This window comes from Macrobrachium nipponense, chromosome 24, assembly GCF_015104395.2.
Source record: "Macrobrachium nipponense isolate FS-2020 chromosome 24, ASM1510439v2, whole genome shotgun sequence".
Lineage (NCBI taxonomy): Eukaryota > Metazoa > Arthropoda > Malacostraca > Decapoda > Palaemonidae > Macrobrachium > Macrobrachium nipponense.
In genome coordinates, this window is record NC_061091.1 from 36207876 (window position 1) to 36223958 (window position 16083).

The window sequence follows — 16083 nt, forward strand, 5'->3', positions numbered from 1 at the left end:
GAAAGTTGCCAGACTTAACCATGGCTAAATGGTCTGACAGTAACCCTGCATGCTAATTTATTAGGCTACATGAATTTAACGTCAAATAGGCTACAATAAAAAGCTTATTACAATAGTCATCATTTTAATAGCTCAAAAAGCAGGCGTGTAGTAAATTGACAGTGATCTAACACGTTTACTTGAGGCGGTTTCAACACAGTTATATCGATTTTCATAAATAAAAAATGTCACTATCATGTAAAATATGATCCCCTGTTCTTGTGTGATCCTGTTTCTGTATGGAACAGAGTTTATATGGCCCAGCACTGGGTACCAGAAGTGGCTTTGTTGTTGCTGGTCTCTGCAGCTGCTGCTGCTGCCATTTCTCAGAATCATCGCATAACAATAGCGTCTTACTTGCTCGTGATCGTCACTTGTTTCTCCAATCTCTCCTCTCTATTTCCATGGTCGTCACTTTAGAAACTTGAAACAACTTCCTTTGTGTGTAACTCTACAAGTTATGTCAAAGTGCCCACACAAACACATATACACACGGATTTATATACATCTCGATTGCAGGGTTGTAAGATTCACTGTCCATGGTTGTTTCTAGACTTGTCTATGGTTCGAATCCTGATTGGCATAGAGGCACTTATCAATTCTTTTTCTAGGCTTAAGTTACTCCCAAGGTATAGCGAATTCGATATTAAACAACATTTGCTATAAGGAGTTAAGTTAATTATATTTTAGTTTTACCAGACCACTGAGCTGATCAACAGCTCTCATAGGGCTGTCCCGAAGGATTAGATATTTGTACGTGGCTAGGAACCAATTGGTTATCTAGCAACGGGACCTACAGCTTATTGTGGGATCCGAGCCACATTATATCGAGCAATGAATTTCTATCACCAGAAATAAATTGCTCTGGTTCTGCGTTGGCCGAGCCAAGAATCGAACTTCGGACCAACGGATTGGTAGCCGAGCGCGAAATCCACTCGTCCAACGAGGAACTGCTATAAGGAGTAAAGAATATATATATATATATTATATATATATATATGTATATATATACATATATATATAATATATATATATATATATATATATATATATATATATATATATATATATATGTGTGTGTGTGTGTGTGTGTGTGTGTGTGTGTGTGTGTGTGTGTGTGTAATTATGTCATACATATATATAAAATCGATTCTTTCACACTGCCCTACGCTGTAAGAAGTTATAACAGTATCTGGACTTCAGAAGCCAGTCTTTAAGACTTCTTAGTTCTGAGAATCACGAGTACTGGGGATTTTCTGTTTAAGAGAGAACACATTCCGTTTTGAAACGTAGGCATATTGATTGTTGTGCACTTATTACTGGAAAAAGGCGTTTTGCGTATGCATGAGGTGATTGTATAAAAAATCTATACAGTATTTACTATATACTATATGGTATGAGAACTTATACACTATACGTATAGGTGCTTCAACCGAAGCAACAAACGTAACTCCAAGAAAGGAGCGTTGTTTGACGTGCCAGCAGTAGACGGCGCTGAACTGGGCCATTATATTACAAAGGTAACGTTTTAGTGGCTATTACAGTATTACTCCTCCATTAAGACTGGTCTATAGCTGTGTACACGTTTGCTTTAATCGTTGCTACTTTGCAACGACTGAAGGTTACCTGTAGAGATGCTATGGAGTGCAGCAGAAAGGTCGTGAATGGAAAGTAAACGGAAGGATAATCTATTCTATAGTATAACAAACAACAACTTTATTGTAAAAGCCTAAAAAAAAAAACAACTAACGCTAATAGCAATGGATATATAATAATATATATAGATTATAATTATATATATATATATATATATATATTATATACATATCTATTTATAAGATATATATCTAGATATATATCTATTACTATATAGATATATATATATATATAAATATATATATATATATATATATATATTATATATAATATATATATATATACTATATATATAATAATATATATCTATATCTATAGTATATAAGATCTATATAGATATCTCTATATAATATATATCTATATCATATATCTATAATATCTCGATATATATATCTATATCTATATAGATATGTATATCTATATATAGTACATATTATCTATAATATCTCTATATATATATATATATCTACATATTCTAGATATATATATATCTATATATCTCTATATATATATATATACATATAGCTATATTATAGATCTATATAGTACTATATATCTTATATCTATATATATATAAATTATATAATATATATAGATATATATATATTATAGATCTTATAGATATCTATATAGGATCTAATAATAATTATTATATATCGATAATATATCGATACTATATATATATATATATATTATCTTAATAATCTATATATGTTATATATATATATATATATATATAATAATATATATATATATTATAGATCTATTATATTTATATAATATATTATATGTATATTATATATAGTATGTATATATAGATTTGATATTATATTAAATAAGACTATATATTATATGTAGATAGTATATTATTATATATATTATATATATTAATATTATATATATATAGTATAATATATATATATATTATATATATATTATAAGCATTAAGCTACAAATGTCCTTTATTATTCAATTCGCTATAACTCGGAATTAATATATTTTTATATACTTTGTTAACCGAAGGGTAACTTTTTAGCTGATTATAAGTTCGCCGTCCCATTACCATCTAAAAAAATTCCCTTTTGGTTAACATATATGCAAATATATTAATTCCGAGGTAGAGCGTATTAGATATTAAAGGACATTTGTAGCTTAATGCTTGTATATGAATCACGGTGATGTAAAAAATTAATTTCATTTATATATATGCAACAAGGAATATATTAAGAGAAAATATTTAAGACACCGTTGTGGATGCGATTTGTATCTTTTCTTTCTGAGTGAGAGGATGCGATGGGCTGTGACATTTCTAGAATGTAGGGATCATCAATTTAGCTTCTCCTTGGAAACAGTGGCCAGAAGTGACAAGCTTTGGAAGAGCTGGCGCATACTTCCTTGGGTGGCACGATACCGAAAGTTGCTGCCTAAGCAGATCAGGCCACGTCCTATCACTATGCATGCGCTTGATGCAGCGGTGCCTTATGAATCTGGTTTGAGGGTGTTTCTTGGGCGTGAACAGTGTGCGTTAGTTGATGCATGCGTGCGAGCTTCTTCCCTACATAATGAGAAAGTAAGTTAGCCAAGATGGGAGAATGCTACAGAGTTGGCAAAGAGCCAAAGATGGCTCCTTTAACAGTATTTTTAGTGAAGTGTGTGAAATCTGTGTTGAATGGGTAAGCATACTTATTCTTTGGCCAAAAGTGTGGTTTGACTGTATTTTAAATTTGTTCCAAAGATGTTCTGTTTCATTTGACCTTTTTATTTTGCTTTTTAATCTTTTGCTTATCGATATGTTCTCCTGTCTTCTTACAGGCGGATCTGAGACAAAGGGGAGTTGATCTGGTATTTAGAAACGGGAACTTAACTGATGTTCTGTGGTGTTACTAGACTATGACTATGCCTAGTTTTATGACTACACTAATCTTAGTTATTTGGTTAATTCCCGCGGGTTATCTGAGTTATTTGGATTTTGAGTTCAACCTTTCATTTAATCATTTTGTTAAGAACCTGAATTATTTAGTTTATGCTTTGCTCTTAAATAAATGTATTTTTGTAGTTCACGAGTCTGATTTAATTGCCTTAGGTAATGGAGAAAGGGGGGTGGGGGTGTTGGTGTTGGAGAGAGAGAGAAACGAATGTCATTTCAGTGCCTAGTGGCACGGTTCATTGGTACCAAACCCTTTTAAGATTACCAAGGTGGCAGGCGGTGTAGGGATCGTTATTACGCCTTTTGTGACATTAATAGCAGCTTAAAGAGGCTGTTTTGAGAGAGACTGGTTGTGAAAATGTGCTAGGATTTCAATTGATAGGAGACAGGTGATAGGAATTGTTGAACCGTTGTTCTGGTACTGAGTAGAGAAATTCAATTAGGGTCAGCATTTTGCCACCGTAATGCGTCTTCATGCGATGTGTCACTCAGTTGATATATATGAATGCATGTGATTACTAAGTGCTCGCTGTTCGAGTATTGGGTCGTGATTACACACGCAAGTATGTGTGTATTACCGTGTTTTTACATGCGCAAGTCGGCAATATGGGGTTCTTTCATTGACGGCGTGAGTGTTACATTTTTTTTTGCCCTTGTGTTTTTTTTCTTCTTTCTAACTTTGTGTGTGAATCTGTTTTGGAGCAGAAAGTGATAAGTTTTTTTTATCTTGGCACATATTTAAAGGCAACGCATTTGTCTTTTTTTCTAATACATATGTATGCATATAAGTTTTCATACATGCAGCTCAGTTCTTGAGGTGCTTAGATTGTCTTGGAGACAGTGTCTCTTATGCATACGCAGTCAGCATATTTTCTGCTGAGCAACCAAGGGCTAGTGCCTAAGGGAGGGTGAATTTTTTTTATCTTTGTACAGGGGTTGAGGGCGTGAGTCCTTTTCTTTTTTTTTTCATCTTGTCTCCTCAGTTTGGCCTTGAAAAGAAAAGTTCAAAGTTCAATGCCATGTTCTTGAAATCAGCTGTTAGCCACTGAGAGATGATGTGATATGCCCATAGGGTTTTTTTAGAACGATTTTTTTCTTTCTTTGGAGTAAAGAGAAAATGAATATGGTAGAGGACGTGATTAGAACTGGGATACGGAGATTATTTGAAAAAGGTGATGTGTTTGGTGATGCTAATGGTGATGTGTTTGGTGATGCTAATGGTGATGTGTTTGGTGATGTTAATGGTGATGATACTGGGGAGTGGTAATATTCAAAGCCCATACTGGTGATACGGGAGATATTTACGGGGATTCTATTGGAGTTTACGGTGGTAATAATTTTGGTGAATGTGCCAATGATTTATGGGTGGTGATATTGGTGATATTGGTGACACTGGTGATATTGGTGATATTGGTGACACTGATGCTAACAGGGGTGCTTGTAATGACAACTAAGGGTGGTGATGTTTATGGATTGTGAAATGGGAGGTACTAACCACAAATATATAAAGGTGTTTTATCGGAGGATACTGTGTTAATGCCCTGTTCAAAGACTATGGTAAAAGTCAAATTGAGGGAAGTGAGAAAACCTACCGGTCTTCTTTTGCCAGGGTGTTTTTTTTTTGTTTTCTGTGATAACCCTAGAGTTTTCCTTTTTTTATGGGTTCAGTAGACAATTGAAGTCTACGTGAGTCACAGATGTTACAGGTGTCACGGGAACAGTCAACAGTGCCATTGGTTTTTCTTTTCCCCTTTTGGACATTGGCCATTGCTGACATAAGTTTTTTTTATCATGAGCCAATTTGAATTTATTTTTCTTTCCGAACAGTTTGTATAGATTTTTAATATCTCAGTTTGTGACCTGGAATCATTGTTCAGGAATGCATTTATAATTTCAGCCGTTTGATGCTGCAGAGAGTTTTAGGGGAGAACTTTTGCATTTTTGAATGTTTACATAAGGACACTATATTTTTTTTTCTGGATATTTATGCTCCGTAAAACTGTTGGCCTCTTGCACAATACCCTTGTTGTGTCTGTGGCAAGTTTGCCAGAGATAGGAAACTTGATTACGTTTCTGTTGGCCTGTGCCATAGTGAATATGGGGAAGCCTTTATTTAGACACTTTGGATTTGTGGTTTTGTTGTAATGATGATTTTTTCTAGAATTCCTTGTCAATTTTTTGCCAAGCTTTTACCCTTCTAACAGGTTATGCTAAACAGAAAGTCTGCAGTTTTTGACAGTAACATTGAGCTCCTTAGAGAGGCTTTTCGAGGTTATCTTACTGGCGCAGTTTATTTGCAGTTGTTTTGGTGCAAATGGAAATCTTTGTGAGAGAATATCTGTGGCAATATTTTCGAGTGTATCAGCTAGATGCTTTGAGTACATTTTTTGTGGCAGAGTTTCTTTTTTGATGACCCTGCTTGGAGTGTAATGATATTTTTTGGGTACTTGGTTTTTATTCTACATGTGGTTATTGGTGAAATGGAGAGGGGGAATAATTTTATTGCCTGAGTGGTATTATTATTAATATGGTGATATGTGGGTGTGTTTTTTTTTTTTTTATATTATTACAGAAGATTTTTTTTTTTTTTTTTTGGGGGGGGCTGAGTTTTTTTTTGTGGTTGTGATTTTTGGAGCTGAATTTCTGTGGTTTTACGAGTCAAAGAGGGTGGTATTGTGGTTCCTTTTGGTGTTGTGGCTCTTAGGCAAGTGACACTACTACATTGTGGTTTTATATACTTGGAGTAATGTCATGGGGGAGTTATGTCTTTAAGGACAATTGGGGCACCTTGGTGATATCCTGGAGATAAGTTTGTGAAATGTGGTTATATGGTGTTAGTATAGAATATTTGGAGAATAATGGTTTCTGAGGTTGCAAGTCTGACTAGACAAATCAGTAGTGCGGTTTGAGCACCTGAGGTGTTCAAAGGTGGATTTTTGCTGATAATGCTGTGATGAGTCCAGTTGCTGACTTTTTCTTTTGGAGTTGATTACTCGGAGATTTGCACTATTTTTGGAGATGTTGATTTTGGCATTCCACGGAGATGTACTATGTAAGGGGTTGTTTTCCAGTCATTTTTGATTGATGAGATATGTTGTGGTAGCAAATTTCGTAATGATACATGCTGCATTTTTTGGGAAAGTTCACTTATTATTGTTACTATTGTTTCTTTTTTCATTTCCATTTCTTTTTCTACGAGAGATGTTGTAATTGGGGTTCAGCTCTAAATAACATTTCTATTTTAGACAGTTAGATAGAAGGGGTGTTTGGCATTATATGTCATGGAGGTTAATTATATGAACAGTAAAAGTGTTCTTACTGATTTTGTGGGTTAATGAAATATCAGAGAGAACATTTTTAGTGATAATTTGGGGCTAGTTTTGTTACATTTTTTTTGGGCTCATTTTTCTTTTTTATACTGGTGAGTAATAGTGAGTTTAAAATGTGAGGACAGTAGTCCGTACAGTTTTTGTGATTTCTCATTTTGCTAGTTTGGGGTGGTTTGTGCTAATTTATGTATGGGGTTGGCGAGTTTTTTTTATATTATTGGAGAATTTAATATTTTCTTTACGGGGTTGTGATAGTAATTTATGGTTTAGCGATCCTATGAAGTTACCTCACAAGTTTCAGTTAGAAATTAGCTCAGTGGTTATATTAATGGTGTTATTGGACAACGTTCAGTTAGTATTTCTTAGAATTTTGAGGTCATTATTTGACAGATATATGTCTAGGGTTAATTCTTCTTTAATTGACCGATGACATGACTGACATACTGAAACACTATAAACATCGTTCCCCTACGGGAGCAAGATGTTCTTCAACTTCTACAGAGATGTATGTTGCTGACATGTGAGAGAATCTACGAGTCTACGAGGTTTTACGGCGCTTTTGGACTATGAAAGTCGTCAGTTGTCTTCCACTGGGAGATGTTTTGCCTTTCTACAGCATGTTTCACGAGTCTGTGCAGCTGCAGACCATACACACACACGGGAGCATCGAAAATTCAAGATGAGAAAATGTCTCTACAGTCAATTGTTATTATAGCCCGGATAAAGGCTATTCAAATTTATTTTGTATGATAGACATTGTGCTGCCAAATACGTGCAGTTATTATGGTGCTTTTTGAGCCAGCCAATGTGTTAATTTTTTTTATATAAGCTGTTTTGTGTGAGCTATGGCTAGGCAGGTGCTAGCTTTTTTGGTGGCCGAGCATCTGCAACAAGGAATATATTAAGACAATATATTTAAGACACCGTTGTGAATGCAATTTATATCTTTTCTTTCTGAGTGAGAGGATGCGATGGGCTGTGACATTTCTAGAATGTAGGGATCATCAATTTAGCTTCTCCTTGGAAACAGTGGCCCGAAATGACAAGCTTTGGAAGAGCTGGCGCATACTTCCTTGGGTGGCACGATGCCGAAAGTTGCTGCCTAAGCAGATCAGGCCACGTCCTGTCTCTATGCATGGGCGCTTGATGCAGAGGTGCCTTATGAATCTAGTTTGAGGGGTTTTCTTGGGCGTGAACAATGTACGTTAGTTCGTGCATGCGTGGGAGCTTCTTCCCTACATAATAAGAAAGTAAGTTAGCCAAGATGGGAGAACGCTACAGAGTTGGTAAAGAGCCAAAGATGGCTCCTTTAACAGTAATTTTTAGTGAAGTGTGTGAAATCTGTGTTGAATGGGTTAGCATACTTATTCTTTGGCCAAAAGTGTGGTTTGTCTGTATTTTAAATTTGTTTCAAAGATGTTCTGTTTCATTTGACCTTTTTATTTTGCTTTTTAATCTTTTGCTTATCGATATGTTCTCCTGTCTTCTTACAGGCGGATCTGAGACAAAGGGGGGAGTTGATCTGGTATTTTTAGAAAAAAACGGGAAACTTAAAACTGATGTTCTGTGTGTGTTACTAGAACTATGACTATGCCTAGTTTTATGTCTACACTAATGTTAGTTATTTGGTTAATTCCCCCGGGTTATCTGAGTTATTTGGATTTTGAGTTCAACCTTTCATTTCATCATTTTGTTAAGAACCTGAGTTATTATTTTATGCTTTGCTCTTAAATAAATGTATTTTTGTAGTTCACGAGCCTGATTTAATTGCCTTAGGTAATGGGGAAAGGGGGGGGGGGTGTTGGTGTTGGAGAGAGAGAAACGAATGTCATTTCTGTGCCTAGTGGCACGGTTCATTGCTACCAAACCCTTTTAAGATTACCGAGGTTGGAACCTCGGTAATATATATATATATATATATATAATATATATATATATATATATATATATATATATATATATATATATATATATATATATATATATATATATATATATATATATACACACACATATATATATATATATATATATATATATACATATAGTATATATATATGAATATATATATATATATATATATAGTATATACTATAATATATATATATATATATATATAGTTTTATTACTTTGTTCATATACGCATGTATTTATGTATATAACTCTCTCATTTTCATTACCTGTTAGAGGTGGAGAGAGAGAGAGAGAGAGAGAGAGAGAGAGAGAGAGAGCCTGTGTGTGTAATAGGGTGTGGGGGTCTGCCTTCCGTTTCGTGTCCACGCTTACCTTATGAATACTGGGGGTTCTTCCCCCCATGTTATTAATATAGATATATATATTATATAGATATTATATTATATATTATAAGATTATATATATATATATTATATACATAAATACATGCGTATATGAACAAAGTAATAAAACTATTCATGTACAGTAACAATTAAACAAAAATATCCATGCGAAAAGTGGGGCAAGTTTGATACCATTACAACACGCAAGAGAGAGAGAGAGAGAAAGAGAGGTTGGGGGGCGGGGGGGGGGGGGGGGGGGGGGGGGGGGGGGGGTGGGGGGGGGGGGGGGGGGGAGAAATGCAGCTTATAGCTGCGTATGTCAGGTTGTATGTAGCGTCCTAATACTAGGATATTGTTGATATCTGTATAAAGAAGGGGTGACTGAATGGTAAGGACCGAGCAACCCTTTCCCCTCAATTTCAGAGTCGGTTGAGGAGAGCAATAACGTCTACGGGATATTCACATATTCTTTCGCTGCACAATTCAACGTCAAATTATGCGGACAAAAATAAGGTTGTATTCACGAAGAAAATCCTGAGAAATGAGGTCTTTCCTTCGTCCTTTCATACCCCAAAAAGGAAGAAGGAGAGAGAGAGAGAGAGAGAGAGAGAGAGGCTATTAAAGTACGTATAAAGCTTATATCTTATGAGCTGCTTTTTATTGTCAAGGTAAATATAATATTTGGTGTACTAATGAACTTTGGCAAATAGAGACAGCGGTGCAAAGAAAGCAGCAATGACACAAGGGAAGACTCGACACTCAAACAAACAACTTCAAGGTTCACGAAGGATCTTTTGACTCTCATTGTTTTCTGCGCTGCGAAAATTAGTATCATTTACATTACCAAAGATAGTTCTTATTTAAAATTTCGGAAATTAACGAAAAGTTTCATGAAACCGATTATTGAGCTTCAAACGACAACAACAACAACAAAAGCAAAGTATTAAGGATGGACAATGACAATGAAAGCCACAGACGCATCGTTAAACAGTGATGCATAAATAACATGACGACATAATGTAAAGGCTACACAGATATAAAGGAAGAAAGGGGGCTGGTAAAGAGAAGAATAATGAGGAATACAGAAAGTTAAAGATAAAATATAAGAAATAATGATAAATGAAATATTTGCTAAATAACTGGAAATATTTCAAATTAAAACAGACCTGGTTGCGTGGAATAAGACGAAATTGATAAAAGAACGTTGGAAATGAAATGATTTTGTGGTTGGGTTTTAAAAAGTCCAAAATAATTCCAAGAAAGAAAAGAAAATGCGGATAAAAACTCAGAAAAGAAAACGAATCACAAAGGAAACGAACGATTTTTAGAGGCGAGCCAACTCTTGCGCGGCAGCTGAGCTGAACGAACAATGGCTTTTTCGGATAAATATCTTCTGCTGCTTATCGGTAAAACGTCCCTGGGGTAACGGGCAGAAGAAGAATGCTCCATGGAGGTTCCTGCAGAAGGTTCTTGTTTTTCTATTTACTCCTTTTTCTGTTTTCTTGGGACGAAATGCATGAGTTTCCAAGAGGAGAGTTTTCGTCTATTTGGCGTTATATATCAGTTTCACTAGATATTCCGGACGAACTGTTTTACCAAACAAAATTTTTTCTACATGCATATTTTATCGACAGACGGACATGTTACATATGGAAATGGACTGGTTTAGAGTTAATGATATTACACATGTAAAACATGTAAAAGTATCTTGAATATGATAACAGTGTTTCAAGCAAGGCCAGATAGTACCAATATTAAGTCTAAATAACTGCAATGAAATGAGGTTTATATAGGAGGAAAACATATCATCTTCTAGAGACTGACAAACCTACAGCAGCCAGACCATAAAACTTGAATGCTGGTGTTTTTCTACTGATCTTTCGCCTGTTTCTCACTGCACTTATGAGGGCGAGCCCAGTATGACTTCAGTTATGTAATTTGCTTAGAACTGGATAGCATTTTGACTCGCGTAATTTTGGTCTATACACCTGAATTGTGAGGATGAGGTATCTTTAATAAATAGTATCTAATATTTGTATTGTTGTTGAAAGTAAGTATCTGATAATCAAGCTTACGAAATAAGATGGTGCAGAGAGAAGTATTTCCTACACTGATTGATTAACTTTGTCCGTCTCTAGATATAACAACTGGAATGCTTCACATAATTACACCTAGTCTAAAACAGCGCAAGAATAGTATGTTGGAGGAGAGAACAACTGTTTACCGTTTCTTTTCTGATTCTACAAGATTGATTGCATAGAACAGATTTGGCGCATTCTTAACTCATATCTAAATAGATTTCATTCAACTTGAACATTCCCTATAAACACGGCTTAATCCAAGAGATGCGAGGTAATACTATGAAAGTTATCAGCAAAGAACGTTTGTAATAAGGTTTAGGAAATACCTCGTAGAAACCACGAACTCGTTTGACGAAAGGGTCATGTTTCAGGCAAATACAAAATGTTATGGCAGTTATCCGTATATGGTGAGCTCCTAAAATGCGCACTAAAACACAAAAGGCTTACATCTCAATTCCTAAATTTCTAAATCCAAAGTCTGATCCTGATTCCCTCCACAGGTGCAGACCAGTAAGGATCCACATATGGAGGATTTACGAGGAACGTCCCACACCCATCATTAGTGGATTAAGAACCGAAACCTGATTTAAGGTGTAATGCCGTTTTCAAACTGTTACTATGTCAATTTTAAAAACCCAACATTGATTCTGGTTAGAGGTCAAGTGATGTAGTAGATATATGTGTAATGTCTTGCCAAGTGGGGTAATCAATCATTATTTTAAAGGTAATAAATTTATGACACTGTCTTCTGTGTACTATGGAAGTACAAAAATTGAAAATGGTTAACAGACTAAGCTGATTTTCTGCCCTGCCTTGGTGAATTAATTACTTTGTGCCAGCATTGGTGTCATTCCTGTATTGGTGAGTGTGAATGATTATGTACTCCATAACTGATGCGACTGCGTGCATTTTAAATGTTTCCTCGTGAGCCTGAATTCTAGTAATCTTTGGTCATCGTGAGAAATAACTTTAATCATAACTTATAGTATAAGTAATGATTATTTCCATGTATAGTGCACACATTTCGCAACGTGAATGTCAAGAATTTTGCTGACAGATAATTCTTTATTACGTGATTTATGCATCGTAATTATTGCTTAGGTGGCCATGAGAAATTCCATTATTGTACATTATATTTCGTGACCTATTGAAGTACATGTCTCTTAAATTGTGATAAATATTATGTACATAAAAATTATGATAAGAATTACTGTAGAGAAGCTAAATAATTTATTTTCTTTTGTATATTTGAGCAGGGACTTTACGTGGGTGTGTAATTGACCAATTTAGTAATTTTAACGTAATCAAGTAGTCTATTACTAATAAAGGTTACTTCTGGGAGCCCCTTAATTCGCTGTTCTATCATTCAACTTTACTTCTTATACTCACTGAATCCTTAATAAATATAAATTTTCCTGTTGTTAATGTGAATAATGAGTCATATTATATATTATTGAAAACTTTCTATAGTTTATCCTCGTTCAAGTGAATTATCCTGATTTGCTATCAGGCTTTGATTCAAAGACAGCGAGTGTTGAAAGATTCATGAAATGATCCAGTAAATGATATTTGAAATCCTGGAGCTGCTAAGGGATGGTGAAGAGAAGCTGCAGAGACTAGTGCAAGGCTCTGAAAGTGGTCGCAGGTGGAAGAGGTTTCAAGTAAATCTAAGAAATAGTTATATTATGTAGGTAAATGAAAATCAGGAAAATTAAGCACTGCATATTTATGGATTATCTCAGGGCGACAAATAATTATGCCAATTATTTGCTTCCCTTCTTCCACACCTAAGTTTGGGACAAATATTGTAGAGTAAAATCAATTGATAATGGTCAATGAAGAGAAGAGTTAAATCTTAAAACATGCGTTCAACTAACGATCTTTCGTGGAAGTGAAATGCGGTTGATTAATACGAATGAAAAAATTTGAAAATGCTAAAATTAAATTTGTATATGGTTTATCTGACGAAAAAAAGGACCGAAAGAGTGAGATATGTAAAAATGTGTAGAGCAAGTATTAAAAAGGATAGTGTTAGTGAAAAGGTGGATAAGAGTGTTTTGAGATGGTTTGGTCTTGTGGAAAAAGGCGCTAAAGGTATTGCGAAGGTCTTGTGGAAAGAGGAGCTAAAGGTATTGTGTGAGACAGAGGTGAAGGCAGTGAATGAAAGGGCTATCCATTCTGCCTATGAGCTTGCCACGTATATGTATGAAATAGCGAAAGTCATGGAAGTTTTCTGCACATAGGGCTCATTCATGATTAAACCCTTTGAGGAAGAAAAAGGGCAGTGACTTTCACTGTATTCTCTCTAGAACCTTCTTATTTTAGGAGAAAGGGCATAACAAGAAAGGGCATAGCACTGTATTGCGGATAGGAAATTTTGTTATAAATGATGTTAGGAAATACTGCATATCTAAATGACGCCTGGGTGATGTAACCTGATCCGTTTGAGAGACTGCTTCTCAGACTAATGCCGCCGTAATGAAATGGGAGGCCTTGACATGCATACTCTAGTTAGCTTCGCAGAGAGAGAGAGAGAGAGAGAGAGAGAGAGAGAGAGAGAGAGAGTTGGAACTTAGTGTTAAGAGGATTCTGGGGCTTAACCTTTTGGTAGACGAGCACATCTGGTATCTGGACCTGTGTCTATTATAACGTTGCAGGAATAACATTCTGCACGATTTCTGAATCACTTCATCAGGCATTGAATTTCGTTTACATAGACACCAAGACTGTCTTTGACAATCAAGTTTCAAATATACTAGAACTAAAGTAGTCGTTAAGAGGAAATCCTGTTTGAAGGACAGTACAGCACTTCTTTAATATTATGTAATATAATTATAAATAAATATGTTTAAAGTATACACACATAAAACACTGCATTCACGTTATATATATATATATATATATATATATATATATATATATATATATATATATATATACATATATATTGTACTAAGTATCACATACACAGTTGTTCTGTGCAATAGTACAATTACTAAAAGGGCCTCATTCAAATTGGATGGTATCTAACAGAGTTATATTTTCAAAAAAGTTACAAGCTACCAAGGCCAAACAGTGCTAACTATCAAGCATCCATGAAAAGACCGAAGAGGTAGGAAATGTATGCGCTGACTTCTTGAGCTTTTAATTACCCTGCTTCTCCTGTCTGGCACGGCGCTCGAGACCTCTGCTCACGGGTCATTGTTCCAGGTGTTCATTTTCCGTAAGGTGTCTTGTGTTTGTGTGTATCTTTTCTATTGTGGAGTATATGATTTTCTTGATATGCTGTTTTTGAATCCGTTCCCAGTGTTGCCTACCCTTGCATTGATAGCGCATGTTATCAAGGCATTCTCTACAATCAGTCTGGCCGCTTTGTTAGTGTTCCTGTAAATAAAATTCATATTTTCTCGGTCTATTTTGTGGTCTTTTTACCAATAGTGTTTGGCAACTGCCTACGTCTGATTTTGTGTGTTGCTCGCTTTGCTCTTTGGAAGATTTGCTGCTGTCGCCATGGTAACGTTCTTCACAGTCTAGACACGGTGGAATTTTATATATTATGTTGTTGTTTTCCTTAGGACTATTTTTTTATTAACATTCCTTTTAGTGTGTTATTATCAGGAAAAAACAAGTTGACATTATAATAGATTTTAACCCTGATTTTATGGTTACAAAACCAATAAACTAAGGCAAGCTAAGAATGTTCTTAGGGGTTTCTTTCTCCGTGTTACTTCAACTCTAAATGTTTTTGTGGGCTTTATTATAGCAAATATCTAGTATACGCGAAGGATTGCTTAAATCTGCCCCTCGTTTTCTTATATATTGGAGTTCTTGATCCAAATATTGGGGAATGACAATGCGCAATGCTCGGAAAAAGATAGACGAAACATTTGATAATTAGATATTAAGGTTTTGGCCTGAATAAAATTGGACATAAGTTAAGTTGTTGGCTGGTTTCCTATAAATATTGAATTTAAATTGAAATAGTACTCTACATAGAAAAAAATCTAAAAAAAGGGAGGTAATTGTCTTTTTTTAATTCTAAAGTAAACTTAATGGATTGTACCTGGTTATTCAAATTAGAGTAAATCGTTTACATCAGTACTCTACGTTGAATGTTATTAAATCAAGTAAAACACACGCTCTCTCTCTCTCTCTCTCTCTCTCTCTCTCTCTCTCTCTCTTTAACTTAAATTTTGTACTCGAACGAGTCACAGGAGGAGACAAAGCGGTGCTGCTTTGGCTTGTTATCTAAGCGCCACCTATTCCGAGTTGAAAGTACTAAACACCCTATGGTAAATGTAGAGCAGACGGCCGCACAAAGATATCGTTTATTAATATAATTTGCCGATCACATTTAAATGAGTGTAAATAATCCTTTGATCCCCGAGGGGCTAGTACAGATGTGAGCAAACGACGGCACGCGGGAAGAAGGCATTCAAGCGTCCCGCCAAATGTTAGTGAATTTCAAAGATAAAGCTATTTTGATTTTCAAATGTGTTTCATGTGAAGTTCCTAATTAGAGAGTACTAGTTAATGAAAATTGGTTTTCCAAATGAGTTAACATGTCTTTCAAACAAATGCATTTCATATGAATATTCTACATTACTTTAAAATACTATTAAAAATCAGTTGCATTTTTTCTTTAAAAGACTTTAATTTTGTTTATTTTGTACGTTAATTATTTTGATTAACGTACTCGGCGGCCCTATAAAATTGTGAATTTCTGGATGTGACCCTTGCATGAAAAGTCTGCC